The 16153-nt window shown below is 38.5% G+C and overlaps 1 protein-coding gene and 1 pseudogene across 4 annotated transcripts in view; one reads left to right on the top strand and one right to left on the bottom strand.

The window, feature by feature from the left end:
* LOC111414292 (netrin receptor UNC5C) overlaps nucleotides 1-16153 on the top strand; it is a 130869-nt gene that overhangs the window by 67327 nt on the left and 47389 nt on the right. The window lies entirely within an intron of this gene.
* On the bottom strand, nucleotides 13572-15353 carry LOC111414294 (EH domain-containing protein 1 pseudogene; annotated as a pseudogene).

Genomic DNA, 16153 nt, shown 5'->3' with positions numbered 1-16153 from the left:
CGTAAAATAGACCTTACGGTTCCAGACGTTCCGTGTCGTGAAGTATGCAAATGGGACATGCAGGGTTCTCTCTTTTATTCCACCTTTTTGGTGCCCGAAGAGAGCCTCCCCGTCGAGTAACAAGTCAACGGCCTTATTTTAGAATATAAGATTGAAAATAACATTAAAAAAAAACATTTCGTTATATCTACATAGATATATTTTAATCCGCTTAGTTATAACATAAACTGTTAAATCTATTTTGATAATTATAAAAAGTACACCGTTATATTCATCGTTTTAAAAAAACCAAAGAGAAAACCAGTCTAACAAATAAACCAAAACGAAATAAAAGCCCCTAAGGCGATGACTACGCCAGCACAGGAATTCAACTTCAATTAGAAAAACCTGTGTATATCGTGGCGCGAGTAACGAGACTTCAAAGCGACTTCATAAATCCGTCGATGGCGTGCCTTAGTTGAAATTTATATTGGGCTGCGGTCGGCCTATTTATTTTCAGGCCTATGGTACTTCATCAATAGGATCAACTTAAAGCTCGAGGGCGAATAATTTCCCAACGAATTACTGGTACACCTAAAGACATCATCTTGTTAAAAAGTTCGATCTTTGATTGAAACTTCCGATTGAATAAATTTTGCTTGATGATTCACCCCGCTGACACACAATACTAAAAAGAATTGACCGTGAAGGTATTTTAAGCTTAATTTGAATACACTTGCAGGCAGTTCTTGTCACATTGCTTGTAACTCCTGGCCGGTGGACGTAAATTTCCTGCGGTGCGTGCCCAGTACCGGCCATTAATTCAATTTTCCATTGTGTCCGGCACGTACAGTTCCAAGAACGGCGCCATAACGAGGGTTATAGACGAGGACGAGACTTAAGTTCTATTCGATGTTAAATTCTGAAATCTTTTGGCATAGTTTAAAATGTCTAAGTGAAGGCGTTATGGTGTGCAATGTTTATTCATCAACAGCTGTTCTGGAGGCATTAAAACTAAAGACCGGCTAATGATAATTTATTTCCCGGCGATTATCGCCTGTTTTAACGTCACAAAATAACCGTGACAATAGGCGAATTTAATGAACTCACCATATGGTTTTCGTTTTTTATTTCCATGATGAACATCAGCTGTTGGTTATTGGACCCCTACTTTTCCTAATTGCCCGTATTGAGTTATTCATCAGTATAATAAATATTTAATGTTCTTAAAACATTCTGAGCTCATTGCAATGCCGCAGAGTTACATGGCTTCACATTAAAGAATTAGTACACAAAAGCGTCCGAAAGTAATTATCCGCTTTATTGTGAGCCTATTAAGCCTTTTCACTAGTCCTTTTACGGTACTTAATGGATTAAATTTATTAAGGACAAGGATGCATTTGCACGATGCGCGCACAAGACTCGACGTTAATTGCGTTACATCAACCAGAACCGATAACGGAGCTATTACCGGGCACAATCATGACAACGTACGGTGACATAAATTCGAATTTTATGACCAAAGTTCAATTCTGAGAGAACAAAATCCAACAAACCACGCTATCTAATTCACCCTCCGAGACATGACTCCATATGCTGGTCATGTATTTCACTTTGAAACTTTCTAACTTACTATTATATAATCACGGCTACTCACAATATGGTCCGAACAATCACGAAATGGAGTTTAACTTTATCGATAAATATTCGAATAAAAATTCAATTTAACAAGAAGAGATTAAAAAAGGATTGTAAAAAAAGTTGTTTTATGAGGCAATCTGAGAATGCTTTGGCTAAGCGTATACTTCCCTCGCCTTTCTCAAAAACTGCATCTAAATAGATTCCTGCGGCAGTCGAAAACGGCAAGAACGGAAAAGAAAGCCCTTTCAAAGAGCTGCTGCTGTGGCTATAGGATTGGCCTTTCTCCTATTCAACACAGGCGGCCTTTACTTTGAGTTATACTCGTTTCCACCGGCAGAGGGTTCCTTTTCACCTCCAGATGTACGAGCACCGCCGCCTGCATTTTCTACGGCGGCATAAATCGCGCCCTTTGTACCATGAAAATAACGTAAACATAGTTTGTTCCGAGAAGAGAGCGTTTCAGTGAGGAGAAAGGGGGGCCTCCATAGGGCGCGTTCCTGCCCAGATTAATTGGCCCCCCATTGTCGAACGCTTCCGATTGGCGCGGCGAATTGTTTTCGGGCAACAAAAACCCCCGTGAATTATGGACGGAAAATCATTGCCGGAGGCCCTTCCGGTCGCCACGATATTGGGAAACCGCTTTTTCGGCGTCATTGTCTGGATCGGCGGTTCCATTGTACGCGAAACTGTCGACTGCGGTGTTTTCTTTCGTCCGTGACAAATCGACATTGACATTCTCATTGATTTCGATTAGTTATGAAAAAGTATGTGGAAAAAAATCAATTCCACATACAATGAGTACAATATGAACATAAATTGAGTGTTACATAAAAGACCAAACAAAAGGGAGTTAATATAGATCCTACAAAAAAAATTTTTATCAACCATTAGAATGTCATCAACTTTCTCAGTTAGTACTAGTATTGTGGTATAAGCTAGCATCACCTCTATTATGGTGTCTGGTAATTGATGACTTGATGAACACCCTAACAAAAAACAAAATCACAATCCGAGGTAAATATGATACAATCATAACTCAACTAATGCAGAAAGCCCTACTACTCAGCAGTACTTGGTGTAGAAGCAATGGGCAATAAAATCGAAATAGTCCACTCGGAGAAGGAAGCTACAAATAAAATCACCATCCATTGAAAGCAGAACTATTAACCTCAAAACAGAAGTTAAATACCTCGGGGTAATACTAGACAGTAAACTCAACTGGAACTCACACTTAGATAAGGTGAAGAAAAAGGACATCATGGCAAACCAGATCTACCGCAGGCTCCTAGGAAGGAAATGGGGTCTCAAACCACGAATGGCTCATTGGGCCTACGTAGCAATAATCAGACCCATGGTCGCCTATGCCTCATTGGTTTGGTGGCTAAAAAGATAACGGGTGCAATGAGATCCTGTCCGGCGGCTGGGGGTGCCCTCTATTTGATAGTAAATTACATTGTCTAAAGTGAAAATTGAAGTATCAAAAATAAGTTTCAAGCCAAGCAAAAATGATCAGCAATTAAATGCCATTTTTCCTCCACAATTCTTTTAACCAAATCCGACGGAATGACAGTAAAAAGGCTAACAACATCTAAAGATATTAAAATGTGATCCGGAGGAAGGCTATAACCTCTAAATTCATCCACAAATTGAAAGATGTTGGTAATGTTGTAGTTAGTTCTATTATTAAAAGTTGAACCCAAGATCGCAGCCATGTGCAGCCACCAATCGATGATATGATCGGCCTCAAAGGTGTCCCCTCCTTATGTATTTTTGACAAAAAGTATGCTTTAGCAAGGATTGAGGTATTGGTTGTAAGTTGTCTCTTTTCACCGATGTTAATATACTTCTTTTCATAAAGTAATTTAACAAAATTATTAATTTGGTTTTGTACAGAGATCTACGAGTTATTATTAAGAACCTTGTAGATATTAGTGTCACTTAACATATCTTTTTCCTTAATTAAGTAATCAGCTTTGTGAAGGATGACAGTGAACCTTTGTCAGCCTTGGTAATCATCAAGTTAACATGTTTTCTTTAACATGTTAACCAATCGGAGATACAACTCTAACAACATTTTTTTGGTCACCTTTCAAATCTTTAACTGTATTTTCTAAATACATAAGTAACCTTTTTATATTGAAATTGGTATTATTGACAAGTAAGTGGAACTTAGGACCACCGATGTTAAATTAACAAGCCACTTTGTACTATCATTACAAAACTTAGAACTATTGTTAGACCTGATTAACAACTGATTAAATTTTCTACAATTAACACCCTTTATCTGGCTGAAAACTTTGTTAAATTTAACTTTTAATGAACCTTTGACATTACAGAAAACAATATGAGGTAAACTAGCTCTAGCAAGATCAGATAAACCGTTCGAAGAGATTTCAATCTTTTTTAAATTATCAATACTGATTTTAATTTCTAAATTAAGAGTACTTGCTGCCCACCTGTTCCTAATGTGTTCTATCTTCCTAATGAAGTTGAATGTGTTGGTATCCAGCAAATTGACCCAATTTTTCTTGTTGAGTACCATTTGATGAGTCCATTTCTTCTGCACTTGATCAAAAAAGTGAGACAATTCTTCAATTTAGCCAGCTTGATGTTAAGACATGTCCATTTCTTCAAGGTTTTCGTAACTCGAACACCATAATTTCTCGTAATTTCTTCATAAAACCTCATGACTATAAGTAATACAGCAAGAAGTATCATTGACCAACAACGTGAGCAGCAATAGAAAAAGTACGCATAAATTTTTTCTATTGCTGTATTACTTGCTATAAACTTCTGCACCGCTTTGAACCTACAAAAGGGACAGAAAGGTGGATCCATAAACATTTTCACACAGTTCTTAAAGGCAATTCAGACCAACACGTGTGACTCCGCACTCATCAGAGAGTGTACCAGCAACCTAAGAGAACTCGCTAGGGGCAATGATGTTACCCTATGGCGGGTTCCAGGTCACAGCAACATTGAGGGCAATGAGAAGGCCGACAAGCTGGCCAAAGAGGCAGCAAACACGCCCTTCATTGGACCCCAACCTGGATGTGGACTACAAAAAAGCCACCTAAAACAAATAATCAACAACTGGGAGGCTTCAAAGATAGCATTACGCTGGAAAGAACTTCCAGGTCACAGACAAGCGAAGAGTATGATAACTCCGTCGCAAAACAAAACCAAAGAGGTTTTATGCCTCAGCGAAGGGGATCTAAGAACGCTCTCAGGCTACCTGACCGGCCATGTGCCCCTAAAATACCACCTCTTCCACATTGGACAAGCTGAGGATCAAACTTGTTGACTATGCAACGACGAGTCAGAAACTGCTGAACATATACTGTGCAATTGCGTCGCCAGAGGCCGTCTAACAACAACGTCTTCGGTGAAACTCCCCTGTTACCTACCGACATAAAGGTTCAAGACCTCAGGACAATACTAAGGTTCATTAGAGTCAAAAAGATCTATAACTTCGTATCATAAAGCCGAGGTGCCACAACATGATAACTATCTATAAGAAATTTGCTTGAAAGTCTTCGTGGTTTTGGTCAAGGAAATTAAAGGAATACAAAATGAGAGAATACATAGAGAGGTGATGCCTTGGCATGATTGTGCTTCCTGATATCAGGAGCGTATTAAATACATTGTGGGCTGAAAAATTTCTTTTTGACAACTTTAGATCCTAGATCTTTCTTCCTCATATTCTGTTTAGATTTAAAATTGGCAAACGCAAATATACAAAATGATGTGCATCTCCCTTTAAAATTGGAATACCCTACATACAACAAAATCATTCACCTCTATTCAGTGACATTTTTCAAAAACGATAAAAAGAGGATGAATAAAATCTGATAAACCTTTGTAACATTTCAATTTAGTAAATCCAATATTTCATTTATGCACTCAACCCCCTTGTAGCTCGCGCTCGAAAAAAATTCAATTATTAAAAAGCGGGTAACGTTAAAACCCAATTTAAATTGGATCAGATAAGCACTGTAACTCCCCGTTTTAGCATAGTTGTAAAAAAAAAATAATTAGTTTCGGCAGCTTAGTCTCTCCGCACGTCGACCACCGTGACTTGGAGTGGCACTCGCGTTTGAAGAGCGAAGCACTTCTGCGAACCGCCGCCACCTTTGAGTCAGAGGCTTATTTTAAGTAGGAACGTGTGCCGAGTGGGAAAGACTCGATTTCGCCTCACTCCACGCCCGCGACTCTAACTGGCATTTTAATTGGCATCGTCAGTTTAAAAATAAGCGGAAACCCTCTTTCGCTGACATTACTCGCGATTAATTTTCCGTCCGGTCCCCGCCGAATGATAATTATCTACCACCAACCATAAATACGCAATGCGCAAGCGTAAACATATCATCGGAGAGCGCGTTGCGAGACCGGATGCAACAAAATTCACCTGCAATCCAATTACCATAATTCCGTTACGTACAATTAGCTTGTTCGTCCGTACTTTCTAGTTACAAACTTCATTCGCAAACTCAATGTTATTGCCTTACAGGTGGTGTTGCTTAAAATTCAACGAATAACTAAAATAAAAAGTTACGAAAAAGAAGTGATAAATCCAACAGAAACGACAGGCGAAATTTTAATGTTGCATCTGTACTGTTATGCGAACGGCGCGCATTTTAAACGAACTATCTCCTCTCTATATGCAAAGTTAGGTTCGAACTGGCGGTGTACGATTATTCCAGAAATACAGTCCATGCAAATCTGACATTCGCTCGTTTCTATCTACTGCGACAGTTGCGTCCGACGCCTGTTTACGTCCGTATAATTGAAAGCTGGGTTTAAACGGACCCGCAAACATCACGTACCGTTAATGAGAGATTTGTAATCTTAATAATGGACTCTGTTTTGACGAACGTACAGTTACTTCCTGTCAACACATGCAAATCGACTTGTTTTAACATAATACAGTAGTCAATAAAGATTTTATTCATTTCTTTGATATGTATAATATATTAAATAAAGTTTCGTCATAAGTTATAAGCCCATACTGAACTTTGGGGAATTCCTCTTTGTATTGGATATACTTCGTCATCTCCCATGTAGCATGAGGTTGCTATGTTATTTTTCTATCTTTAAAAAAGTTCTATCTTTAGCATCCTGATACATCCTATTGATTCTGGTTTTGTTGCATACACTCTACTTTTCAGAAATCCCCAAAAGAAAAAATCGAGTGATGCTAGTTCAGGAGATCGTGGTGGCCACTCAATTTCACCTCTACTACCAATCCAATGGTTTGGAAACATACGGCTTAAAAAGTCTCGGACTGCACGACTAAAATGTGGAGGACCACCATCTTGTTGGAACCACTTATTGTCAATACCGTTAGGGCATTATTATTATTATTATTATTGCTGCCGGGCTGAGGAGAGCGGCCCCTCTCGTTACCGCGACCTATAAGATCTATTGTAACTTTAGCCCTCCAAAGGTTTAGGGCAAATGTAGATCCTTAATGAACCTTAGTATTGTCCTGAGGTCTTGAACGTTTATGTCGGTAGGTAACAGGGGAGTTTTACCGAAGACGTTGTGCCTTAGACGGCCTCTGGCGACGCAATGCACAGTATATGTTCAGCAGTTTCTGACTCGTCGTTGCATAGTCGACAAGTTTGATCCTCAGCTTGTCCAATGTGGAAGAGGTGGTATTTTAGGGGCACATGGCCGGTCAGGTAGCCTGAGAGCGTTCTTAGATCCCCTTTGCTGAGACATAGAACCTCTTTGGTTTTGTTTTGCGACGGAGTTATCATACTCTTCGCTTGTCTGTGACCTGGAAGTTCTTTCCAGCGCAAGGCTATCTTTGAATCCTCCCAGTTGTTGATTATTTGTTTTAGGTGGCTTTTTTGTAGTCCACATCCAGGTTGGGGTCCAATGAAGGGCGTGTTTGCTGCCTCTTTGGCCAGCTTGTCGGCCTTCTCATTGCCCTCAATGTTGCTGTGACCTGGAACCAACCATAGGGTAACATCATTGCCCCTAGCGAGTTCTCTCAGGTTGTTGGTACACTCTCTGAATTGCCGTTAAGGCGGCCCGACTGTCTGTGAAAATGTTTATGGATGCACCTTTTTGTCCCTTCAGTAGGTTCAAAGCGGTGCAGAAGTTTATAGCAAAAGCTTCTGCTTGGAAAATTGTTAAGTCCGAGCTGAGGGGCAATTTGATGTGGCTATTTGGTCCACTGATGCCCATGCCTACTCCAGATCTTACTGTCTTTGAAGCATCGGTGTACCAGGCTAGGGCTCCTCTTTTTAGTTGAGGCCCTCCCTTCGCCCAATCATCCTTGGTTCCTCAAGGACCCATGTCTAAATCACCTGATTGAAATTAAAACGGAGCTCATACCGACGGAATACAATTTCAACCGTTAGGGCATACAGCACGTACACTTGGAACCACTTGATTTTCTAACAGTTGCAGATATCTCTCTCCATCCAAATTTTCATTAATAAAAAATGGACCAATTACATTCTTTCCCATAATACCGCCCATATCTTATTAAATGTGCATTTTCGTCACTCCAATAACGACAATTCGTCGGTTTAAATTGCAACTGACTTAAAATGTAGGAGTGGTGATCCTCTAAAAAAACTCCACATTGCATGGAAGTGCAAAACTATCTAAGAATGTAGTTTTTATGACCCTTTATACTCTGTTTTTAAACCAGGAGGAGTATTTTAAATTTGTCACCAGATTGACCTTGCACGTGATTGGTTGAATGCGAGGAAGGTTCACACACAGGCAATTTTGAATTTGAAGGTTAGGTAATTGATAATTCGACAGTTTCGTGTCATTATTGTATATTTTGTGTTCTTAAACCCTTTTTTATTATATTTTGAAATAAATACACTCATAACTTCAATGTTAATTTGTATGTATAGTGTTGACGATAACAAACGAAAATAAATACAATAATAAGTAAATAAATAAATAATAATTATTAATTTAAATTTACCGCCAAAATATCTAGTGATATTTTCTGGTGATTTTTTCCAGTGTAAATCTGACTTTCGCGTTTACTCCTCCTGGTTTAAAAACAGAGTATAGTTCTAGTGCAAGTGTTAGTTCTAGTTTTAATTGTTATTCAGCGCTAAGTTGTATATTTTTAAGTTTCGGGTTTAGCCCTGTGTCGTCAGAAGCTGAATGTTAGGTAAGGTTAGTTTTGTTTACAAACATTAATTATACCATGAAGTATTCTTTGGCAATTAGTAATGGCAATTATAGCGTGAAGTTTTCTTTTGTAATGTCAATTATAGCGTGAAGGAATGTTCGGTAAGGTTAGTTTTGTTTACAAACATTAATTATACCATGAAGTATTCTTTGGCAATTAGTAATGGCAATTATAGCGTGAAGTTTTCTTTTGTAATGTCAATTATAGCGTGAAGGAATGTTCGGTAAGGTTAGTTTTGTTTACAAACATTAATTATACCATGAAGTATTCTTTGGCAATTTGTAATGGCAATTATAGCGTGAAGTTTTCTTTTGTAATGTCAATTATAGCGTGAAGGAATGTGAGGTAAGGTTAGTTTTGTTTACAAACATTAATTATACCATGAAGTATTCTTTGGCAATTAGTAATGGCAATTATAGCGTGAAGTTTTCTTTTGTAATGTCAATTATAGCGTGAAGGAATGTGAGGTAAGGTTAGTTTTGTTTACAAACATTAATTATACCTTGAAGTTTTCTTTGGCAATTATACTCTGTTTTTAACCCAGGAGGAGTATTTTAAATTTGTCACCAGATTGACCTTGCACGTGATTGGTTGAATGCGAGGAAGGTTCACACACAGGCAATTTTGAATTTGAAGGTTAGGTTATTGACAATTCGACAGTTTCGTGTCATTATTGTAAATTTTGTGTTCTTAAACCCTTCTTTATTATATTTTGAAATAAATACACTCATAACTTCAATGTTAATTTGTATGTTTAGTGTTGACGATAACAAACGAAAATAAATACAATAATAAGTAAATAAATAAATAATAATAATTAAGTATTAATTTAAATTTACCGCCAAAATATCTAGTGATATTTTCTGGTGATTTTTCCTAGTGTAAATCTGACTTTCGCGTTTACTCCTCCTGGTTTAAAAACAGAGTATAGAGATCTCCAAATTTTCAAATTCTTTTCGTCACTCGTTCAAAACTTATGGCTTCCTCATTTCAGGTCTCTATCAATACCGATGACCACGATAGCCATGTTGTCGGCATAGGATACTTCTTTTTGACATTTTCCTCATCTTTGTCTGCGACTGCAGATGTTGAGTATTTTCATCTTTTTCCTCTGCTCATCTCTCACGTCTTCACATCACCTTCACTTTTGTCTTCCCCCTACCCTACTTCATCTTCTGCTTGGTTACGCCTACAGTCTCTCGTTTTCTTCAGCATATATGTGGACATAGGAATGCATTAATTTTCTGAATTATTACTTTTTTAATTCATAGAAGGGAAGTCATGAGGGGAAGCTGTCATGGCATTCGTGTGGACAGGAGGGGATGTCCCTTATTGCTGCTCTTCTTTCCATGACACGCCCTTTACCAGTCATGTCGAGTAACCTTTTCTTCTACTCTTATTGGATGAAGTTTCTCTTCATTTCTCCTCCACTTCTTTCTCCTTCATTATCTTAGTTATAAGGTCCATCACTTTCTCCCTCACTTTCTCTCGCCTCTATCAATACTTCATGTATACTTTCTATTCTAATTCTTCTTCCTATCTTTATTTCTGTACTCCTTGTTAGCAGCTCAAATCGTGCGCATCACATCCGTACCAACACACATCTTATTCAGGTATTGTCCGAATATTCCATGGCCTAAGATTACCTGGGTTGCATAGGAATTGCTGTTAGGTTCCTGTTTCTGCCATTTCTTAACATCGTTTATGAAGTGCTTCGCCCATCCTTGATATCTCTCCCACCTTTCCTGCCAACGTCTATACATCTCTTCTAACCCAACCCAACCCAACCAAAGTAAAGGCAACCCAACCCAACCAAACCAAATCTTAACCAACTTAACCCCTTTATTTGATGCAGAGGGGGAACTTCTGTACTTCGGCCGAAAGTATGGCAGTGTTCTAGCCTCTAACTAGCCACTAAAAACTGTCCTTCTTTTCCTTATCCGAAACGGAAAAGTATATTCTTAGTAAGGTTACCTTGAAACAACTACTTTCTCTCTTCTAACATATCCAACCTTCCTTAACCTTCCCTTGGCGTCCCCATCTTTATCCAAGACGTTTCAACGTTGTGGAATACAAATGAATCTATTACTTTTTGAAATGTATAAAATTTTCTATGTACCTGGACGAGGGGGACGAATTTCTCTTCTTCTTGTTCCGATTCTGCAATCGTCTTGAATCAGGAAGAAGGGGGCAGGTTCCCCTTTCCTCTTCTCTTCTTCTTTAGGGTTGTTTCTTTGCTTGGGCGTTCGTGATCATGGTAGTCTTTTGGGAGCCCATAAAGACGGAGGCGCTGTCTTTCTTCCTCCAGATATAAAAATGTCTGCCACTTTAATCTTCTTTATAGAGCTTACAATCTTTATTTCTGCTATTCTTGTTTCTGCCTCGAACCTGGTGCAATGAGAGAAAGTGTGTTAAGGTGTATTAAACCAAGACATATTTGATTCCATGTTTGATCCAACCCAACCCAACCCTGAAACACTTTCCTTTACAATTATAGTCTTATAGAATACTCTATCATTCTGTGGTAAGCCCCTACAAGAGTCTTGCATAGTTAGCTATTTTATGTCCTTTCCAAAGGGAAGTTGCCTGAAATATTGCAAACCACATACATACCCATATATTTTACAGCTTCGGGAAAGTAATTTGTAACGTGGTAAGAGAATCCTTTTGTAATGTTTAAATGAAATTTAGGGTGTTAAGTTTTTGTTGACAAATTTTAAACGTATCGAATCAGTTGTGTGCGACAAAGACGTGAGTCATATCGAATCGCCTACAGAGAACAACCTAAAATTCCTTTTGTAGCACAGATGGTATTGTATTCAAAGATCGTTTCAGACACAGCAGCATCCGAGTCACGTTCTGCGGTACACCCCGATAGTTAAAACGCAATAAATCGCAATTAAACCGCGGCCGAGCCCTCTTTGTTTCGCGTAAACCGGACGGATCGTCGCGCTTCCAAAACCAAACCAACAACGCAAAATAAACCGGATTAAGCGCCAATATATTTATTATGACGCCTCGGCGAGTTCCCGGGTTTTAATTGGATTGAATTCGTCGCGTAAATCGCACCTAACGGCGACGGTTAATTGTATTAGGACGATTTGCCGCGAGTTATGCGGGTAAACATTTAATCGTGTTATGGGGAAAAGTAACCAGGCGCGTTGTGAAGACAATATCCAAACGCCGTTCGGTCGTTCGAATCTTCTTTTGGAGAAGTGAAAATAAACAATGCGGTTCGCTTTGTTGGGGAAAAAAGAACGGGTTTACAAGGACCGTAAAGTCCGTCCCAGTTACGACCTTAACTGATGAATTAAACTTAAGGACAATAGACAGCTGCCCGGAAAACTTTCTTGGCGTAGTAACTCTCTTCGTCGAGTTTCGACTCTAACTTTGACGTATTGATTGGTCCTAGTCACTGGAAAGGATCAAAGTGCAATTGTTCTAACTTTTTGTTAGCAGTGTTCGTCTGGAAGATTTCTACTTCAATTTAAACTGAAACGAAACTCTCGTTTGTCTTTCAATTAAAACCGGAAAACGTCTTTATACACATCAAGATGGTATTTTAGAATTTTAATTTTTTTTTCCAAACACTTTTGGTATCTTTATACTCGTAAATTACGCGGGGCGAGATTCGAATATAAAACGAAATACGCCTATCTACTTACTGTCTGTTCATTATTATCAAAACACCGAATCAACGCCACTGGTAATTCTACATCAAAAGGAAACAGACAAAAGCCCTCGTTGAATTTTAAACGTAGACCACACCTCGGGGCCCCTGCCTACTAAACCGTAAACACACACAAGGCAAATAATAAATAGACACTCGGAAAGCATCAAATAAAAATAAACTCAACCCAGGGACTCTATTCCTTCGTCTTCTCTACCTTTTCTTTTCTCGTGGAAGCCCTTCACAGTCGGGGGGCTAAAGCGCCGGCCATTGTTTTGAGATGCTACAAGAATTTTAAACGGAAGAAAAAGAGGACTTTTGGTCAAACTCAAATCGATGTTTAATAATTCAGTTGATACAAGCTACTTTATTACACGCAGGGGCGATTAAATTAATGACATCTTCGGTGAATGTGAATCGATTTGAGAAAATTCCTCGGCAGCCGCATTGCTAATTTCGCGGACAATTTAAGGCTCCGTTGTCTGGCTCAATTAACACATTGATCAATCAGTCGGAACATCGCGTGCACCACAAGCCACGGGGCTTCCGAACGCCGATAATTAACAAAACCGCCAGAAATTTAGTTCCAATTTTACCCCGACAGGACGCTTATAAAAACGGATCAAGCTAATAAGACTTAATTGGCCCTAATTGCCACTCTCATAATCTGTTAGAACTCCTACAATTTCTTCTTCGTACAACTTACAATTACACAACCTTAATTACATTTTTAATTCATTTAAAGAGTTTCATTTAAACAGTCGAAATTATAAAGGAACGCATTCTTTGTTCAAGGTGGTCGTAAAATCACAAAAACGGGTCCAGACTCACGTTAATCAGACGTATCTCATTAGTAAAGACAAAAGGGAACGTCCACAATCAGTTTCTTTATGACGATGCCAAATCACTTCGGATCTATATTCATTAATTTCTTCTTGTATTATAAGGCGAGCATATTGATGAGATTCGGACAAACGTGAATGTTAATCTAGATATTTAACATTCTAAGAGACCATTCCATTCAAATCTTATTTACAGTTACATCGTGAGATCAAAAATGATCGTGATTTATTATGGTAGGACATTAACCTTATAATTAAAGAGATAATAAACATTCGCATAATTTATTTTTTTGATCCAATCAATTTTTAATTAAATCTATTTTGAAAACGAACAATTTTTAAATTAAAAAAAAAATAAACAATTAAATAATTTTTCTTTTAAACTCCAAGTAAATATTTCTTCTTGGATGGTGGGCATAAATGTATTGGCAAATCTTCTGGTAAATCAGAACCTTCAATTTTAATATTTATCAAGTATTGAGCAAGCGCAAACTCGTCCTTATCCAAAAACCCATCCTTATCGACGTCAGCCAATTTCCATATTTTCCCTAATACAGCATTGGGTAATTTAGACTTGACCATTTCGGCTTTAGCAGCACCACCGGATAATTTTCCATCGGTTGGGTTTAATGATTCAAAAAGATCATCGTATTTTTCCCTACCCCTACCAACGATCCATTCAATCTCACCGTATCCAGCATCAATTCCTTCACCTCTTTTATAACCAAACGGAGATGCTTTATCTTCAATAACTTCAAAAACGCCACCAGTTAAATTATGTTCTTCTTCGTATTTTAACGCCTCTTGAGGAATCATCGCTACTAATTGCGCAATATCTTGAGCAAGCATAGTATCAACCGTATCTATTAATTTCGGCTTTAACGAATGGAACTTTGTAAAATCATGTTTAGACAAGCTTTCTTTCATTCGGCAAAGTTCTGGGAAATCCCCCGAAGAAATTTGTTGTTCTTTTTGTAACTTTTCATACACTCGTGCGAGATTCTTAATCAAATCCTTCTTTTTCGAATCTTTCCCAAATAAATTTGGCATTTCTTTTTTTAGATCGGATAGGATGTGGGCGTGAACTTTACAAAGACGAGCTCGTTTGATTAGATCGTTGAGTTTACGTAAAGCGGCGTATTTCGGGAGACTCTTCATATCCCGGAATAGATCGCGAGCCTCATCTTCAAACAGTCTTCGGTTAATATCAAACCTGAGTGGGTTGTCCCAGAAGGATCCTATGTACACTCTGGCAACTTCAGGAGTTTGAAAAACCTTCCCTAAAGACCACATCAAAGCTCCATACACCCTCATTAATTGTTGATGATCAATCATATCTGATTTGTTTAAAACTATCCTGATTTTATCATCATGTCCCCGAAGAGCTTCGATTGATCTACGAAATTCATCGGAAATGTCAAGCTTGTGAGCGTCAAAGAGCAAAATGATCCTATCCACTCGTTCTGCAAACCATTCCAGAACCCCAGCAAAATCATAACCTCGATCGATACGTTGTTTCTCTCCTGCGAGAATTCCTGGGGTGTCGATAATGGAGATCCCTTTAAGGACCGGAGACTTAACCAGCGAACATTGAAATCTGTTCAAGAACGCGTTACCAAACTTCGAGAGTGGTCTAAACTGCTTTTTGGGGTCCATCACAAGAGCGTTACCCGGTATTACACCTTCTTTTTCTCCATACATAACCGCTATAAAACGATCGGTTGTCGGTTCGGGTCCTATCCTCATCCCTGGGAATTCTCTTTCCAATAAATACTTAATAAAAGTCGTTTTCCCGGTCGAGTACTGTCCCACGAGGAGAATGAGAGGTTTCGCATCGAAATCGGCATCGTTTAACTTGGGTGAATGAAACTCGTGAAACATGTAGTGTTCCTCCAAAGGTAGCAACTTGTTTTTGTAGATCTTCTTCAAGCCTTCGAGGACATTATCGAAAACCTCTTGGTCGTCTTTGTTCTCTTTGGCTAACCAGCTAAACATTGTGGAGAAATTTTGAGTGTTTTGAAACGTCAAAAGATTTTTTTTACGTCATTGATATAATTTCTTGGCGCCATCTATCGCGAGAAACAGGAAATTTAACACGACGTATTTGCTTTTCTAAGAGGTACTCACAATATTTACACGTCCTCGGTGATTTCCGAAAGTTATTTGTCGAGAAAACATCTGCAGCTCTGTGTTTGTACGAAAGAAGGCTCGCCGAAGGTAGAACACGTGTAAACATCGCGTTAAGTGTTCGCGATGTCTTCTCCGTGGTCTCTCTTAAAACGACACCGGGACACTCAGATAATCTCGTTCTTTGTTTTCGGCTTGGACTTTCTTGAAAGAAGTCGTTGTTAAAAAAATACAAGCGCCCGTTTCCCGTTTCGTTTTGAAACGTCCGCGTAGCAACTTATTAACTCCCTAAGTTTGTTTCCGGCCCTGCGTACGGAGCAAAAGAACTTCTGGTCCGGCGAACGGGGTTCGCGAAGTGGAGAAACCGAAGTCGTTCGCTTACTCGGAGAGGGAAAGTTAAATTCAGAAAGTTTTCCAGTTTGAGATAAGTTTATGGCCTGATGATGTGTCGTTTCAACGAGTTAAAAAAGAAACGTTGTAACAAGAACTGGTTGGTGCTAATGGGTTCCAAGTAAAAAAGTTATAAGAAATTTCTAGTATTTAATGTTAATAATAATGTTAATGTCTGCGTTTATGTATACAAGGTGTTGCTTAAGAATTATGGGTCTGTTGTAAAATATAGTAATCACTGTCTAATTGAATAATTACTATTCATTTATGATTCTGAGAATTTATTATTTATAATTAATCAAGGTTTCTAAGTTGATATTTATAGTATGTAAG

The sequence above is a fragment of the Onthophagus taurus genome, chromosome 6, assembly GCF_036711975.1.
Source record: "Onthophagus taurus isolate NC chromosome 6, IU_Otau_3.0, whole genome shotgun sequence".
NCBI classification, from domain to species: domain Eukaryota; kingdom Metazoa; phylum Arthropoda; class Insecta; order Coleoptera; family Scarabaeidae; genus Onthophagus; species Onthophagus taurus.
The sequence above is the reverse complement of the archived record's forward strand: the minus strand, read 5'-3'. Positions and strand labels throughout refer to the sequence as shown.